Raw genomic sequence first — 18,522 nt, 5'->3', positions numbered from 1 at the left:
TAAAACAACAGTATTTATAGTACAGCAATATCAAAAATTAGTTCACTTATCTGTCAGCAAATGACCCCACTATTTGACATATGGATGGAAAAATAGGAGATTGGGCTCAGGTTTTCAGTTTGTATAGTTTTTCTTACCTAGTTTGCTAAATATCTACAAATACTACAATTCTATTATTCTCTTGACCAAAATTTTCTCGGTTTCTCAAAAAGATTGGAGCCAGCTCCAGATTCTGTCTCCATTTCTCTCTTTGCTCCTCCCCCACTTGTGTTCTCCTTCTCTCTCTCTCTCTCTATGCCTCTGTCTCTCTCTCTAAAGTAAATAAATATTTAAAAAATTAAAAAAGACAGTTTGGTATAAGAAGAAAAACTCTTTTTATTCAGATTTTCAAGATATTTTTGTCACATAAACACAGCTTCATTTTTTTCCCTACAAGATAATGGTCTCCACGGAGTGAGCAATCGCTTCTTCTTATCAAATGAGTCCATCTTTCATACATATTTCCACCCCTTCCCCTCCCTGGAACCTTTGGTCATGCCATTCTTTTTACTGAAATGCTCTTGCCTCAGACTCTCTTGCATCACGGAATGATTCAACTAATGCTGATACCAACAAACTGTTAGGAATCTCAAGGCTGGTGAATTCAATTAGCTTCTCTACTAGCAATACTCTGCATGTTTGGCATTTCACAAGACATTCTATTCATCCTGCCCACCTCTCCTTCTTTAAGTAATATGCATCAGCAGCAGCAGCAATAAATATTCATTAAGCTGTATTATGTACCAAATTCTGTTCTAAATGTTAGCACTACAGTGAGTTACAAGAGACTGCAATTACATTACCAGGTACTATCCAGAATGATGAGGCTATAGTAAAGTTCTCAATGATTAACAGTTTAGTTGAGGTTATGTTAAAATAAAAATAACTGATATAAACTATGATATGGTATTACGTGATTATCCCAGAATGTAGATGAGAACAAACTTCAGGGAAAGGAGAGATTGTTGTCAACAGGAGTAGTCAGGAAATATTTTGGAGTACAAAGCAAGTAAAGTAGGAAAGAAAGGAATGAACAAAATTGTGGAGGCAAGACTATATGCAGAATATATGGAGTGTTCATATTAAGAGACAGAAAATTTGGGATTAAGGTGAAGAATGCCAGAGTAGTGCCTCTATTTATTTTATAGAATGACAGAGCAAATAGAGACTTCTGACCTGTGGGTAACATGAACAGAGAATTGTTTTGCAAAGATTAATCTGGCATCACAGTGCTATGTGGATTGAGGGTAGGAAGATATTTTAGGAGATTTTTGTAGAGGACGAAGGATAAGATAATTGTGCTCTGCAATATGGTAGTGCCAATGGGATTTTTTCAAGTGTAGTGATATTACAAAGAAAAAATCAATAGAAATTTGTGAGTGACATAGAGATTAATTTGGAGAGAGGATAAGGCTAGAAAAAAATGCTGGTTTATGAACAAACAAAGCAAAGTTAAGATCAGTGCCTGGAAGGTAAAAGGCAGAGAAAAATAGCGATGTTATAGACCTCATTTTTAAAAACTCAAGTGGACAACACTTTTACTGTGACTTATTGCCTCACATTTTCCCTTCCTCGGTGGCCACATCTTATCTTTCTTTGTTTTGAGCTATGCTTTGACAAATAGAATCATTCAACAAATCTTTTTCTTCTGTTATGCATTCTTTTGTTATGCATTCATTAAATATATATTTATTGAATTCATACTAAAGGTTAGGGACTATATTAGGTAGTAGGGATACAATGATGAACAGAAAAGACACAGTGCCTGCCATCATAGTAGTTATAATATAAAGGAGAAAACATATATTTAACAAATAATTGCACAATATTATTTAATGTGATTGTTATACATGCAATTACATAAAAGTACAGAAAGCTATTAGAGTTTATAACAGGAGGAGTTAGCCTAATCTGATAAAAGGTTCTGAGAAAGATTCTGTAACAAATAAAAAATACCATTTAATCTGAGACTTGAAAGATGAGTAGGAGTTAGCTAGGCTAGGAAGAAATTATGTGTGTGTGTGTGTGTGTGTGTGTGAGAGAGAGAGAGACAGAGAGAGAGGGAAAGAGGGAAGGAGAGAGAGGGGGAGATGGGGGAGGCAAAGGGAATGTCTCACGTATAGGAAACAGGATGTACAATGGCCATGGAGTCAAAAGAATTTTGTGTATTTCAAGAACCAAGTAGTCAGTGTGGATGGAGCAAAGTAAGAGAGAGGGATTAGTCAAAGATAAGGATTGATCAACAGGTGGGAGCTATATTGCCTAAATTTTACAGAATTTATGTTTATAGAGCAATGGAAAGCTATTAAATGCTTTTAGTGGGTTTTTTTTTAACACTCTGGTGAAAGTATGGGTACTAGAATGAAGAAAGACAAGATTAGAAACAGGAAAACGAGTTAGGAGGCTATTTTTCAAAGTTCAGGCAATTGATAATGGCGGCCTGGAGTAGTAGCAATAGAGGTTGAGAGAAGTGAATGCATTCAAGACACACATTTTGTAAATATGGGAAGTAAAACTGACAAGATTTTCTTTAAGTTTGTTTATTTTGAGAGACAGAAAAAAAGAGCACATGGGGGAGGGGCAGAGAGAGAGAGAGAGAGAGGGAGAGAGAGAATTCCAAGCTGGCCCGGCTCCAGCAGTGACACAGGGCCCAACGATGCAGGGCTAAATCTCATGAACTGTGAGATCGTGACCTGAGCCAAAATCAAGAGCTGGACACCTAACCTACTGAACCACCCAGCTGCCCCAGGATTGACAAGATTTGATAATGAATTGGATATGAGTGAATGAGGTAGAGGGAGTGTCAAAGAAGACTCCCTGGTTTCTGAAAAGAACAACTCTATGGATGAAAAAGTCACTTACCAAGACACCTAACAGAAGAGAAGCTGTTTTGATGGGGGCAGATCATGGGTTCAGTTTTTGATGGTAAGCCACCAACATGGAGTACTCATTCAGGTAGGCCATGGTGTCTGTGGGTCTTGAGATCAATTTGGATTTAATATTCAGTGTTTGAATGAAGCATTGGGATGGGGGAGATTTCTGATAAGTAAAGTTATATAAAAATAATTTTCATTAACTATAGCTTCTATATTAAATGAAACAAAATCTTCATCCAACATGAATCTGGAAGCTCAAAAACTAAAAACCTTAAAAACACTTTATTCATTTAATTAAAATTCTGATGAGAAGAAATTATCTTTTCAAAAGAAGGCCAACTAATTTGTCTAGTAATAGTGTTAAGTGATTATTATTCATTTAAATGCAAGCAAGAAATGTCCAAGGTCAAGTTTCTTCCTGTTCAGAGAAGCATAATATTTGGCAGGCTAACATGCCATCCTTCCCAATCACTTTGTACTTTCCTTTGTTTTATTCTGCACAAGTAGCATTTTTTCATGGACTATCTGTGGGTTACAAAACATATGTAGTTGAGAAGAAGACATTTAAAAGATACTCCTTCTCTCAGAAGATCAAATCTTAAATATATAAGCTGTTGAAATGGAAGTTTTCTTAGTGATAATTATATCCAGCTTTTCTCTAATGAATAAGTCCTTTCCATATCTGAATATGTTGAACCACACTTTGCTTGGAAACCTTCTAAAAGTTTTTTAACATTTATTCATTTTTGAGGAACAGAGGAGAGACAGAGCACGAGTGGAGGATGGGCAGAGAGAGAAGGAATCTGATGCAAGCTCCGTGTTCCAAGCTCCAAACTGTCAGCACAGAGCCTGACATGGAGCTCGAACCCACAAACCATGAGATCATGACCTGAGCTGAAGTCAGACACTTAAGTGACTGAGCCACCCAGGCACACCTGCTTGGAAATCTTCTAATGAAAGGAAACATATTTCAAGGTAACGATTTTACACAATCATTCAATCATGTGCTTATTTTTCATTTATGTATTCGTTTGTTCTAGATAATAATAAGTTAACAAAGCACTATGCCAGATGCTAGACAGGAGGAAGGTGGATAAAAAGATGAATCAGATATAGGCACTTTCCCCTTAAGCAGCTTAAAGCCTGGTAAATATGAAAGAAAGTTGCAATAACACAAGGGAAAAATAAGAGTAAAAGACAATACATAAACAAAGTGTCATCGTAATTCAGGAGATGAAGAGTCTACTTTTAGCTGGTAAATGACTTAAGGCTTATGGTGGACATTGTTGTCTACCTACTCAGAATACATTGTTTTTATCTCCATTATGAAGCAGCCATGAAATTAATGACCTGCCAGTTCCAGGGGTAGACCTTGACTAGCTTAACTTAAAAGTAGGCCCTGGCTGACCTAAACTAATCATCATTTCTCTGGCCACATGAGTGAGCAGATGACCTAAGTTAATTCAGTGTAAAGCCAAGGACTTTTATTGAATTGGGGGGGGGGGGGGGGAGGGAGGCAGTTCTCTCTTTCTTGCTCTACATGATGTGGAATGCAAATGTAAGGTTTAGAATCCTTGCAACATTGTGTAACCATTAAGGAAACCATCCTGAGGAGAACAATCACGTGAATGAAGAGTCAAGGGCATCACGGATAAATGACTTTGGGGCCTGATGAATGCACTTGAAGCCTTCCCTTTATCTTAATTTTTCAGTGGCACGAGCCTTTATTTCCTTTATTAATCATACCAATTTGAGTGGTTCTCTGTTATTTATAATCAAGCTGTTCTAACTACTAAAATATTTACAAAGGAATTAGCCTCTGAGCTGGAATTTGAAAAATGGTTAAGATTAGAGCCTACAGATGAAAGGACACATTCTAGGCAGAAGGAAAGTAGGGATTTTCTGTGGTAAAATCATCTCAGTTTTACTATCATAAAGACTGAATGATAATACAGTGCAAAGAGATATTTAAGGTAAAGGTTCTAGAGAAAATGAATGCCTGCTAAGTAACCTGGATATCATTCTAAACACTAGTGGTTTCCAATATTAATAACAATGTACTTTTATTAGAAAGTATCTCACCCCACACTTTTAAATGTGTTTACTCATTTATAAAGTATATATTCTTTATTACTATAATAATACAAGTAAAGTTTTAATATTGTTCCTCCCATATCATAATGCATCATCTTGTGTTTTCACTTAAATATGCTCACTCCTCTTTGCAATCTACCATGGGACAATGACAAGCCACTCCAAATTTTTGAATAAAAGCATAATATGATAAGAACTATAGCTTAGAAATATCCATATGAGAGCAACATCTAAAATGAATTCATGTACCTACACTGGACATAAGACAATTTGTTAAGGTTTTTTTTCTTCCAGTAAGCCAGTCATCCAAAAATACTTGGAATATTCAATTTAAGTAAAAGCAGTGGAAAAAATAGAAGGATGTGAATTTCATAGGTATCATGCAGGTAGAATTGGTTAAAAAGATATATTAAATATCAACTCAATGCCAGTCAATACATTTTAGTTTCCTTTTGATTTCTTTAGAACTGACCATTCTTAGCAAGGGAGATAAAACTGGACCCAGTGTTAATCAGGCCAATTTAATGGCCATATCTGTAAATGCTTGTAAGATTGGGAATAGAAATTAAAAATATACACTTTTATGATCTACCTTAGGTTGGACATTGGAAGATTAGATAAGATGTGAAGAAAAAAAATCAGGAAATTAAGGATTCTCAAAAGAGCCTAGTTAAAAATTGACCATGTGGTCAAGACTGGGGAGGGAGGACATAATCTTTTCTAAATAAAATATGCTGTCAGGTGACTAGAGACATCAATCACCCGTGTCACCAAAAATGCAGCTTTGTTCAGCGTGAGCAGGAACATTTGAGGACTGATTTTGTCTGACCCTGACAAAGTTGCAGGTTGTTGATATGCAATTTCCCCTGCATTTATCAACAAATGCTAGGCCCAGAAAAATCAGATTGATAATAAATGAAAATGTTTTAAACACATTACTAAATGTAAACTGAAATTCAAGCGCCATGTAAACATACTAGGTGGAAATAAGCCAGTATAATCATAAATCCAATGACATACTGGAAGCACTTACTTCCCAGTAAAAGATGCCCTTTAGGCACTTAAAGAAATGCCAATGATCTACCCTCAGCAACTATTCTAGTATTTGTCATTGTAGATTATGAAACTCGCAGTTACAGAGCATTCAATACTTTGCTTTTTCTTTTACTGTTCCTCTTTATATTTATGTATCACTGTGCTTTAAGAAATAAAAAATCATATTCTGGGCAATATGCACTGATGTGAAGCAGTCATTTTTCATGATTTGTCAATGAGTTTATGGTTCACTTCCTTTCCTCATGTATTTATTTCTGCATACCTAAACAAGTATTAGATTTTTGTAAATACATGTTAGATATATTTTAAATATATAAATGCCTTTCATTTAATATTTTTGTCAGATAGTACCAAAAATGTTCAGCATTGAAGAAACTGCATGGCTCACTAAATGGCTGTATTTTTACAATACTATCAAACAGTTGAACTGATTGGAAAATACAAAGATTATCTTATTAGAATGACTCAGAACCGTATCTTTTAATGTATAGCTTCCAGACAGAAAAGGATAGAAACTTTTAGCATCCTCAAAAGACAGGGAGAGGACCTAGTCTTCTCACGAACCCCATTCCTGTAGAAGTCTCCCCATCACCTGCTTCCACGTCCTACAAAAAAAGATCCATCAGAAAGCACCTGTGGCTGGCCACTCTTCAAATGTCACCAGCACTTATAAAACATTTTTTGAAAATGTAATGCTTACTTAAATCTTACTGTTTACTGTTATGTAACTATTATTTGGATGTATTTCTGCACTTGACAGCATAGAACTCCATCTACTGCTTTTCATCATGGTGTACTGAGAAGACCAGTCGGCAGGGAAAACCATGGACTCACCCAAGCTCTGTCATGAGGCGTGGTAAGAATTGGGGATGCTATTCTGCCTAAAATGATGCTAACCTACCTAAAAGTCAGTCTCTTCATCTGCCTCTAAGTCTCTCGGAACTTTGATTTTACACTGCTTCATAACTTAGTGCTGTTTGTAAAACAAAACAAAGCAAACAGAGCAAAAACCAACGTATGTTATCAAGTATTGTCGTTAAAAGTGTTAAATTAGTTTGGATCCCGTGGGGGACAAAACCTACAACTGCTTTGGTAATCATTAGCCAGAAATTTGACTCCCTCGAATATTTCTCCTATTCTCTCAAGACAAGAAATATGATGTCAAATATGCCACCTGTATGCACATTCTTAATTCTTAGCTAAGCCTTCTACAAGCTCTGTTTACTCTCTTCTGCAAAGCAATAAACTTTTCAACTCTCATTCTTAAATCCTAGACAGGATCAACTCTACAAATTTATTCCATATCTCCTTTACTCTTGGCCCTGCAATAGATCTGTTTGACCTTTCTAAACAGAGAGCTTCCCAAGCAGAGCACGCACTTGTCTTTAACACTCCAGCACAAAAGCTAGAAGAAAAACCTTCCACTCTCAGGGAGAAGAGAACCCTTCTCTCTTGACTCCCTACTAAATTCTATACTTTGGTTGTTAACTTGTTCACCTTCAGGGGCCATGCAAGAGCTTTGTGTGTATGTACACACACACACACACACACACACACACACACACATCTTTTATATGTAATTGCATTATTAAGTGTGCTGCCATAATAAATATTTTATAGCTGAATTGTGAAAACATACAAAGATAGGTAACTAACCCAAGATCGTACAGCTGAGAACTATGGAGCCCTTTGAATATAAATAGAGGGAAAGGGTAAGGGTGTATGGCACGACGACTGTCTCCACAGAGATGTGGCTATTTCTGTTTACCTACAATACCTTAGTAAAGTCAATTATGATAAAATCACAGTTAGAAATCTGTTAGGAGTTTTATATGTAGGTAAATTTTGGTATAGAAATTTGTCAAAAGCTTTCTTGACAGGCATCACAATCCCAGACTTCAAGCTATACTACAAAGCTGTAACCATCCAGACAGTATGGTACTGGCATAAGAACAGACACTCAGATCAATGGAACAGAATAGAGAACCCAGAAATGGACCCACAAATGTATGGCCAGCTAATCTTTGACAAAGCAGGAAAGAATATCCAATGGAATAAAGACAGTCTCTTCAGCAAATGGTGCTGGGAAAACTGGACAGCGACATGCAGGAAAATGAACTTGGACCACTTTCTTATACCACACACAAAAATAAACTCAAAATAGAGGAAGCCATCAAAATCCTCGAGGAGAAAGCAGGCAAAACCTCTTTCATCTTGGCCACAGCAACTTCTTACTCAACACATCTCTGGAGGCAAGGGAAACAAAAGCAAAAATGAACTACTAGGACCTCATCAAAATAAAAAGCTTCTGCACGGTGAAGGAAACAATCAGCAAAACTAAAAGGCAACCAACACAATGGGAGAAGATATTTGTACATGACATATCAGATAAAGGGTTAGTATCCAAAATCTATAAAGAACTTATCAAACTCAACACCCAAAACACAAATAACCTAGTGAAGAAATGGGCAAAAGACATGAATAGACACTTCTCCAAAGAAGACATCCAGATGGCAACTGACACATGAAAAAATGCTTAACATCACTCATCATCGGGGAAATACAAATCAAAACCACCATGAGATACCACCTTACACCTGTCAGAATGGCTCACGTTAACAACTCAGGCAACAACAGATGTTGGCGAGGATGTGGAGAAAGAGGATCTCTTTTGCATTGTTGGTGGGAATGCAAGCTGGTGCAGTCACTCTGGGAAACAGTTTGGAGGTTCCTCAAAAAGTTAAAAATAGAACTACCCTATGACCCAGCAATTGCACTACTAGGCACTTATCCATGGGATACAGGTGTGCTGTTTCAAAGGGACACATGCACCCCCATGTTTATAGCAGCACTATCAACAGTAGCCAAAGTATGGAAAGAGCCCAAATGTCCACTGATGGATGAATGGATAAAGAAGATATGGTATGTGTGTGTATACACACACACACACACACACACAGTGGAGTATTACTCAGCAATGAAAAAGAATGAAATCTTGCCATTTGCAACGACGTGGATGGAACTGGAGGGTATTATGCTAAGTGAAATTAGTCAGAGAAAGACAAAAATCATATGACTTCACTCATATGAGGACTTTAAGAGACAAAACAGATAAACATAAGGGAAACAAAAATAATATAAAAACAGGGAGGGGGACAAAACAGAAGAGACTCATAAATATGGAGAACAAACTGAGGGTTACTGGAGGCGTTGTGGGAAGGGGGATGGGCTAAATGGGTAAAGGGCACTAAGGGATCTACTCCTGAAATCATTGTTGCACTAAATGCTAATTTGGATGTAAATTTTAAAAAAATTAAAAAATTAAATTAAAAAAATTAAAAAAAAAATAAAAAGCTTTGTTGAGCACCCAAATGAATTATATCAAATAGCTCACACTTTTCATAGTTCTATTTTATCACCACACACAATCAGAAAAGGTTACTATGTATATGCATGTTTCTTATGGAAGTATAATCAGATGCTTTGGCCAATGATGTTAAACACACTTTGGGAGATATATTATCTCATTTAATTCTCAAGACTAAATATAAGTAACAATATTTCCATTTTCAAGTTTAAGAAATAGAGGATCAGGTAATGTGAACTACTTGTTCAGAGTCACCCAGTTTTCAGTAGTGATACTGAGATTTGAACAATTTCACTCCAAAGCCCAGGGTTCTCCTTTACCTTTTACTTTACTTTTCCGCCATAAATTAAGTATCCTTAAACTTTTCCTTAAATATTTCTCAAATTCCATAACATGCTATAAAAAATGACATTTGTTCATTTGTAATAAAAATAATAGCACCCACTCTTTACTATGATAGATATTGTATCAATGCTATATTTGCATAATCTAATTTAATCCCCACATCAACCTCATGAGGTGGTTATTATTATGCCTACATTACAGACAATAGAATTAAGGCTCAAAAGAGTTAACAAACTTGCTCAAGTTTCCATAGCTAACTAGCAACAGAAACAGGATTTGACCACAAATGCCACTATTTGATACTGAAGACCATACTTTTAATCATGACTCTAAAGTTTGTAGCTCTAGAGATGCTTAGAGTAAATTTTATTTATGGAAGTCATATTTGAATTCTGCCAGTTCTCTAGTATAACAATTGAAGAAACATTAAAAATAATGAAAAATAATAGAAGTTCTGCAGGGGAGAGGAGATCTATGAGAGGTCTCTAAATGTACCGCTCAGTTTTTCTGTAGTCCTAAAACTGCTCTAAAAATTAGTCTGTTTAATTTTTTTTATTTTCTCTTGAAGATCTCTTAAAAGCACCAATTGATAGCCCTGTAGTACTGTCATTGACAAGATCTGAAAAATCCTAAGCACAATTGTATGAAAGGAAGGATCCATGTAAGAATTTAGGTGTAATGACTCCAAACAGGTGATTTGCCTCCTAATAATTTTATGACTATTTTTGAAAGGAGTGGAAAGGTGCTTAAAACACAAAATGCCTGGCAAAATCTACCATATAAAAAATATTTTCAATATCAATGAAGCTGAACACCTTTTTTTTTTCTCTGCAATAACTGTCTGTCCCCTTGATTTCTGTACCTAACTCCATGCCTGTAACAATTCTTGGTACGTTGTTGAGAATACTCGTTATTGATCCTTCCACAGAACCATGGCACGCTGGACTTGATTCAACATGTCTGTTGCCAAGCCCCTGACAACAATTTGATTTCTACCTGAAGAATGTACATCATACAAATGTTAATGATAATGTTAAATTTTACACTATAGTAATAGCTTTTACATTAAATTTTAAGTCAAAAAAACTATAAATTAATCCATAATCCACTTCTAAAAAGTAATTTATACTCTGATTTATCATTAAACATTTTTAATGCCAGGCAATTTATTTAATCCTCATTTAAAAACATTTGATTAGTCAATCTTTACTATAATTGTTTCACCACATAATAAAAATTATACACTCTATATGCCAAAAGTATGTGATAAAGTCTTATGCCTGAAAAAAGGGAATGGGCACAGCCTTATATGATTATAATCTTGTAATTATACTGTTTAGTCCAGTAAAAAATATCACTAGCCTCTTCTTCCTGACATATTTGTAGATAAATATTGTCCATACATTGAATACTGCTAGTTGATGTGCTTCTTAGTTGACTTTATTCCAAGGTATAAACGGAAACATTTGTATTCTGTTCCTTCTACATTTGGTATTTTAAAACCTATGCTATCACTTTATCTTACATTTTCATGAGCTATGGTCTAGACTGTAAATGTATCCTATTCAGACCTTACAAGGTATTGGAAATGTAAAGAAACCAGAAAAATAAAGCTTACGTGACACAGTAACTGGAGGATATATTGATTTAAAAATGGATAAAATTAGATCTGTTCCTTTGCGGGGAAGGAATGTAATGTAATGTTACAGGAAGACAGATAAGACTAATATATATTTCTAAATAAAGGTATTTTTTAAAGATAGGAAAATAAGTAATTGACTAAAGAACTTTGTTAATGCTGCTATAGAATAAGCATTACAGAGGATTAGTGGCAAAAACAATTAGATATTATAGCAGCTGATGCAGCACTGCAGGTATCCAGGGACGTGTAAGTAAATATACAAAATGAACAATGGCAGAAATAGCCCTAAGGATTCAGTGATTCAGACTATATTGACCCAGAGAGATTGTGGGAAGTTTTGAGTTTGTGATGAAAAAAGGTAACATAGCTCTTCTCCTCTGGAGCTTTTATGCCATTTGGGAAGATAGACAAAAGCCACTAATGTTTAGAGCTTATGAGAAGCATATGCAAGAAAGAGATAGCCTCCACAGTAGAAAACTAAGAGTGTAGGGGTGTGTAGGCCGAGAAAGCCTCTCTGGGTAAGTGACATTTGAGTGGAGACATGAAGGATAAGAAGAACAGGATAGCAAGAATGGGCGAAAGATACTTTCAAGTAGAGGTACAGCAAGTGCAAATGCCCTGATGTGGGAAAATAATTTTGCTATAAAAATAACTTTCATGGAAGAGTGTGGTGGGTGAAGGAGAAAGTAGCATGAGATAAGACTGAACAGTGGGCCGGTTCCAGATACTGCCTGGACTTGGCAGCCATTACAAGGGGTTAGAAATGTGTTTTAAATGCAAGAATAACCATGAACAGAGTTTTAAAAGGTAGTGAAATGACAGAACCTGAGTTTTAAAAATAAGCATTTGATCTGATACACGGAGAACGTGTTGCAGGAAGGCGACAGTGAAAGTAGTATACCTACATTGTTTTTGCCTTCCCAACATCTATTTCCTCTTCTGTTGGAAATAGTGCCTTGATGTTCCTTTAGGGAATTATCTTTCCCATCTCTCTGTCCCTGTGGATTGAGTAGAGCTGACTCCACTTGAACCAGAATTCCACATAGCTGCTCTTGACAAATTAGAGCAGTGTTTTTCCACCTGGTCTAGTACCTGGTTCTGGGATGCCCGTAGGACCCAGGCCAGGCTCATGAGAGCCCTACCTTACACTTTATGAGAGCAAAAAATTGGAAAAGAGACGTGATCTTTCTCTGGGAAGGAAAGCTTTTCCGAAACTGAAGTCAATACAGTCAGGAGACACTTGAAGTAATACAGAAAGGGTTAATGGGTGACTTGATGTAGATGGGTGGAAGGAGTGGGCACATGGCAAACATATCTTTGAAGTAGATTTGACTGGCCTTCCTAATGAAATAGAAATAATGAAGAAAAATAGTAACATTTTTGCTTTATGAGACAGAGTAAGTGGATGGTGGGGCCAAATAGAGTGAGGAAAAGACAAAGAAACTCGGTTTGGTGAATAAGGAACAGTAAATCTCTTCTTGCACTTGTTTAATTTGAGAGAACGTCAGCCCTTTTGAGTGGATATGTCAGGAAGACAATTGGATATATGAATCTGGATCTTAGGAGAGTATATGAACTGTATATACAGGTTGAAATTGGAACAGGTAAAGAGTGAATAAAGATAATTTAGCAGAGCCCAGGTTAAGCCTTAAGAAATTTCAACAAAGCAAGCTGAAAAGGAGCAGAGAATAAAACAAAAGATAGAAATGTCAACATTTATTATAATCCTTTTACAAACTATGAATCATGATGAAGAATCTTAGTAGATGCTTAATTTAAAAAATGTTGAATCTGGCCTTTGCTGTCAAAAAACACCTGCCATCCCTTAGGACTATTAAAGCAAACGTCTATATGAAGTTACCACTTTATTGCTATTTAGAAAATTGTGCTTTCCGTAATGTCTATTCATTTCTGCTGAGGATAGTTTTCCAATTGACCATTTGTTCCCAGCAAAAAAAAATGCCAAAGATTCTGAATTCTTCGTGAAGCTACTGGATCTTTATAATCCTGCAACAAATTTCACTTCATCTTGAGGGCTGTGAAAGAAAGTCAGAGAGGGGTGCAGAGGCCAGTGTAGTGAGGAATGCATTGGTAAGTTGTCAAACTTCCTCTGCATCTTTTCAAGCACAGCACTTTGGATGAACCAAATGTTCTATCTTGCTGAGGACTTAAGGGAAAGAAAAAATGTGTGAAGTTTCACAGAAATAATTCTAAATTTAGACAGAATACAATTATTTACACTATTATACAACAAAACCATTAGTTGGTGCTTAGTGACTCATCATGATTCCATTTTTTGGATCATAAGAAAGAGAAATTCCAAATGGCAAATTACATCAAGTAGTAGGCACTGCACAGCAATATGATACTTTTATAAGGCAAAGTAACTCCATGTATTAGTGTATATAAGTCTCCTGAACTGAAAGAAGGCATAGCCTCCATTTGACAACATGGTGACTATCTGGGCATTGTAGATGCCATACTAAAAGAGATAGAATCACTGCTCTCATGGTCTTCAAATTCAAGTAAACAAAACAAATAAGTACAGAAGAATGTACTAGTTTAAGATTATGATAATGACTTTTGTGAAAATAGAGAAACAATGGTGATTGGGGTGAGGGGGAATTATACCAGTTGGATAAGTTTGGGAATTATGGCCAATGTGCATCTTCTATTACTTCCATGAGAGACCATGTGGCTTGTGCTCATTTACCCATTGTTGCTAGGAACAGTTGCTCTCATTGTAGCTGATGGCACTAGAAGGAAAGGAAATATTGCACCTTTTCCACACCTATAAGATCTTTCTTCCAGATCACATATGCATGAAATCTGTAAGGCCAAAATATCCTTCTTTTATCCAAAAACTCTCGGTACTAAATGCATTTTTGCCTCATATCCGTGCCTTCTATCCCAGCCTCTGTGAGAATTCAGTGTGAACTGTATGTCATTGTGGCAGTGTCACTGTGAACACAAGTTCTCTAAGCTGTCCCTAGCTCTATTCTCATGTCTGTGATTCTTAGTATGTCTGTCCCCTCATCTAGCATCCACTCATACTTTCTTTGCCTCCAAAATAATTTCACTAGGCTTTCTGGAACTCTTTCTATAAAACCAGTAAATCCTTACAACACTACCAGCTTCCTCAAACATTACTTTAACTAAAAAATTAGGTGAGGGGGCCTGGGTGGCTCAGTCAGTTGGGTGTCCGACTTTGGCTCAGGTCATGATCTCACGGTTCGTTGGTTCGAGCCCCGCGTCGGGCTCTGTGCTGACAGCTTAGAGCCTGGAGCCTGCTTCGGATTCTGTGTCTCCCTCTCTCTCTGCCCTTCCCTGGCTTGTGTTCTCTCTATCTCTCAAAAAAATAAACATCGAAAATTTTTTTTAAAAATTAGGTGACTACACCAGTCAGAGTGGCCAAAATGAAGAAATCAGGAGACTATAGATGCTGGCGAGGATGTGGAGAAACGGGAACCCTCTTGCACTGTTGGTGGGAATGCAAATTGGTGCAGCCGCTTTGGAAAGCAGTGTGGAGGTTCCTCAGAAAATTAAAAATAGACCTACCCTATGACCCAGCAATAGCACTGCTAGGAATATATCCAAGGGATACAGGAGTACTGATGCATAGGGGCACTTGTACCCCAATGTTTATAGCAGCACTCTCAACAATAGCCAAATTATGGAAAGAGCCTAAATGTCCATCAACTGATGAATGGATAAAGAAATTGTGGTTTATATACACAATGGAATACTACGTGGCAATGAGAAAAAATGAAATATGGCCTTTTGTAGCAACGTGGATGGAACTGGAGAGTGTGATGCTAAGTGAAATAAGCCATACAGAGAAAGACAGATACCATATGGTTTCACTCTTATGTGGATCCTGAGAAATGTAACAGAAACCCATGGGGGAGGGGAAGGAAAAAAAAAAAAAAAAGATGTTAGAGTGGGAGAGAGCCAAAGCATAAGAGACTGTTAAAAACTGAGAACAAACTGAGGGTTGATGGGGGGTGGGAGGGAGGGCAGGGTGGGTGATGGGTATTGAGGAGGGCACCTTTTGGGATGAGCACTGGGTGTTGTATGGAAACCAATTTGTCAGTAAATTTCATATATTAAAAAATAAATAAAAAATAAAATAAAATAAAATAAAAAAATTAGGTGACTATTGAGAAACCTTTTATAGCTCTCCCAAACAGAGGTTGTTCAAACATTCTAGAAAATAATAGCCAATAGTAACAGTAAAGTGTATTTATTGGTGTATTTATTGTGTATTTCCTGTGTACAAGCACTAACCTATACTATACATGAATTTATTTCATATATAAATTTCATAAATGTATTTCACTTAATTATTACAGCAGTCCTACAAGGTAGGTAATTTTATTCATGTTTTAGAGGTATGATACTGAGGCAGAGAGAGAGAGATTAAACAACTTTCTCAATGTCACAGAACTATATAGAGAGACAAAACCATCAAGGGAGTCCATGCAGTCTGAATCCAGAGCTGATGTTCTTGGGCAATATTATCTTCTTTGATAGTTTATGGGTTACATGTGGAGCTTGAGTTCTCATTGTTGCCTTGCTCCACAAAAGCTCTTCCATACACTTTTAAAAACTCCCGTTCCTCATTGTTTTCATCTACCAACCTCTTGGCCAATTCATCTCATTCACTCAAGATTTTGGTACCTAGCTCAGAGTATCCCTTTTCTCCTTGATTTCTGCCATGATCTCAGAAAATTCAATGTCCATGTGGACAATCTACCCAACATCTTATTTTAAAGGTTCCATGACTTCCTTATCATTAATGGTATATTTCATACTGTCTCCACTGACAAATTATCACTGAAATAATTTCCACTTCCAAAATCACAAACATTTCACACTCTGGTGAAAATTCCACATGCCTGCTCAGGAGCCTCAACTCTCGCTATTCTTCAGTGTCTTTGAGCCTCCAGCTCCACTGACCTCTTTACTTTTATTCCAAAATATCAAACTCCTTATATTTTTGATTGATCTACAATCTTTAATTTCAGTTATTTTGGTACCAATACACTAACCTCCCTTGTCCATTCATTTTCTCAAAGCCCCCGATGGGAAAAACCCCAACCCTGAACCCAACAATCTTTATTCCCTGTGTCTGTATCTACATTCAGATACCTGAACACTCCTAAATGGATTGACACGCCTACGAATTCAAAAAATACACAATCTTATTTTTTTTAATATGAAATTTATTGTCAAATTGGTTTCCATACAACACCCAGTGCTCATCCCAACAGGTGCCCTCCTCAATACCCATCATCCACCCTCCCCTCCCTCCAACCCCCCAAATACACAATCTTAGTATCATTCTCTAATCATCTTGATCTACTTTCTATAACAAATATTTCATATTTCATCCATTATTTATAAACCATGATACTTTTTCTCTACTAGTTACTCTCAGCAGATGATTCCATTGTATTAAACTACAATGATCGGAGGCATCAAAAAGTATTTCCTTCCAACATTCTGCTGCCAAGTATATCACTAACCTGCATTTATACCAATCATCTCCTCCTGCTTTCCTAATACAAAAAAAAGTACATGTTTCTCCTCTTCTTGAAGGCCAGATCCTCTACATGTAATCTGTGTCCCCTCCCTCTCCAGAATGTGTGCCAACATTTAATACTTTAGCTTTCAGAGTGTCTGCAACCCACAACAAGTTTTGTTGTGGCCCACAATAAGAAATATATATTACATTGCAGCCCAATATATACATATTATACATGTATACTATAAGTGTCATATATAATATATACAATATATTTACAATATACATAAGATGTATCATGTATAAATATACAAAATATTTCTTACTGTGGATTGCAGTAGACAATTTATACAAATAAATTTCTTTTTTTTTTTTAAATGTTTATTTATTTTTGAGAGAGAGACAGAGACAGAGCATGAGTGGGGGAGAGGCAGAGTGAGGGAGATACAAAATCCGAAGCAGGCTCCAGGCTCTGAGCTGACCACTGGAACCCACAAGCTGTGAGATTGTGACCTGTGCCAGTCGGATGCTTAACCGACTGAGCGACCCAGGTGCCCCCTAAACAAAATTTCTTAAGATAAGATTATTTTATTATGCATGATATGCTGATATTCTGTCTTCTTTTCTTTTCTTTTTTTTTTTTTTCTTCAATGCTGGTCCCCACTCACTAAATTACTGTCACAACACACTAATGAGTCATAACTTGCAGTTTGAACCACAGTGAATTATTCTGTTCCTGATAACTTTACATTTAAATTCTTCCATCTAAAAATTTTTAAAAAGGTTTCACCCTAAGGGCTCCTTCAGCTCATGTCTTCTGCACACTTAGACTTACACGAAGAGTTATTTAATTTTAGTCTCCACTATTTGTCCATTAACTTCTCAGACCAATCTAACCTGTATTCTGATCCACTATTCCATGAGAACCACTTTCCTTCAGTCTGCATTAGCTGCCTGTAACTAAATTCAGTGGACATGGTTCAGCTTTCACCCTACTTGATATCTCAGCAGCATTTAATGGTTGGTCACTCCCTCCTTCTAGAAACATAAATTTTTCCTGGCCTCCTTGATAGCACATTCCATTGGCTCCCCCATCCCCTTCTCTCTGCTTACCTTATTTCAATGTCTTTTTGCTGTCTCTTCTGGCAGACTCTCAAATATTAGAGGCCATTTATTCATTTCTCTCCTCTTAGCATCTCTTTCTTACTCCTCCTTTAGCTCTTGCTCTCCTCCTTTAGCTCATTGTTAGAATTTAGGAGACAAGTGAGACACCCTATTTATAGGCTAGAGGCCTCTGGACGTCAGCTATGTAATAAGACTTCCTGCCCCTGGAGAATATACAAATGTTCTTAATAATTCAGGATCCAAATCTTCTCCTGAATCGCTTCCAGGCATATGCAGTTACATAACAGAAAAATACTGCTTTTTATATTCTGTGCTCATGATCCTGACTGCTTTAGCACATTTAGGATTGACTTTATAATTTTTGGCGTATCAAAGAATATCAAGATTTCATCTACATTTCCTATTTAGTTAAATTGAAGGTTTCCTTTTCTCCCTAAAAGACTTATGTATC

The 18,522-nt window shown here is 36.6% G+C and overlaps 1 long non-coding RNA gene across 2 annotated transcripts in view; it reads right to left on the bottom strand.

The window, feature by feature from the left end:
• LOC109267339 (uncharacterized) overlaps positions 1–18,522 on the bottom strand; it is a 106,813-nt gene extending 88,291 nt beyond the window's left edge. The window contains exon 1 of one of the 2 annotated variants that reach the window (XR_008421246.1): positions 18,060–18,522. This is a non-coding gene — a long non-coding RNA (uncharacterized LOC109267339). The remainder of the gene's footprint in view (positions 1–18,059) is intronic. The other variant, XR_008421245.1, reaches the window with a different exon arrangement.

The sequence above is a fragment of the Panthera pardus genome, unplaced genomic scaffold (genome assembly GCF_024362965.1).
Source record: "Panthera pardus isolate Hobbes unplaced genomic scaffold, ASM2436296v1 HiC_scaffold_12, whole genome shotgun sequence".
Classification (NCBI taxonomy): Eukaryota; Metazoa; Chordata; class Mammalia; order Carnivora; family Felidae; genus Panthera; species Panthera pardus.
The sequence above is the reverse complement of the archived record's forward strand: the minus strand, read 5'-3'. Positions and strand labels throughout refer to the sequence as shown.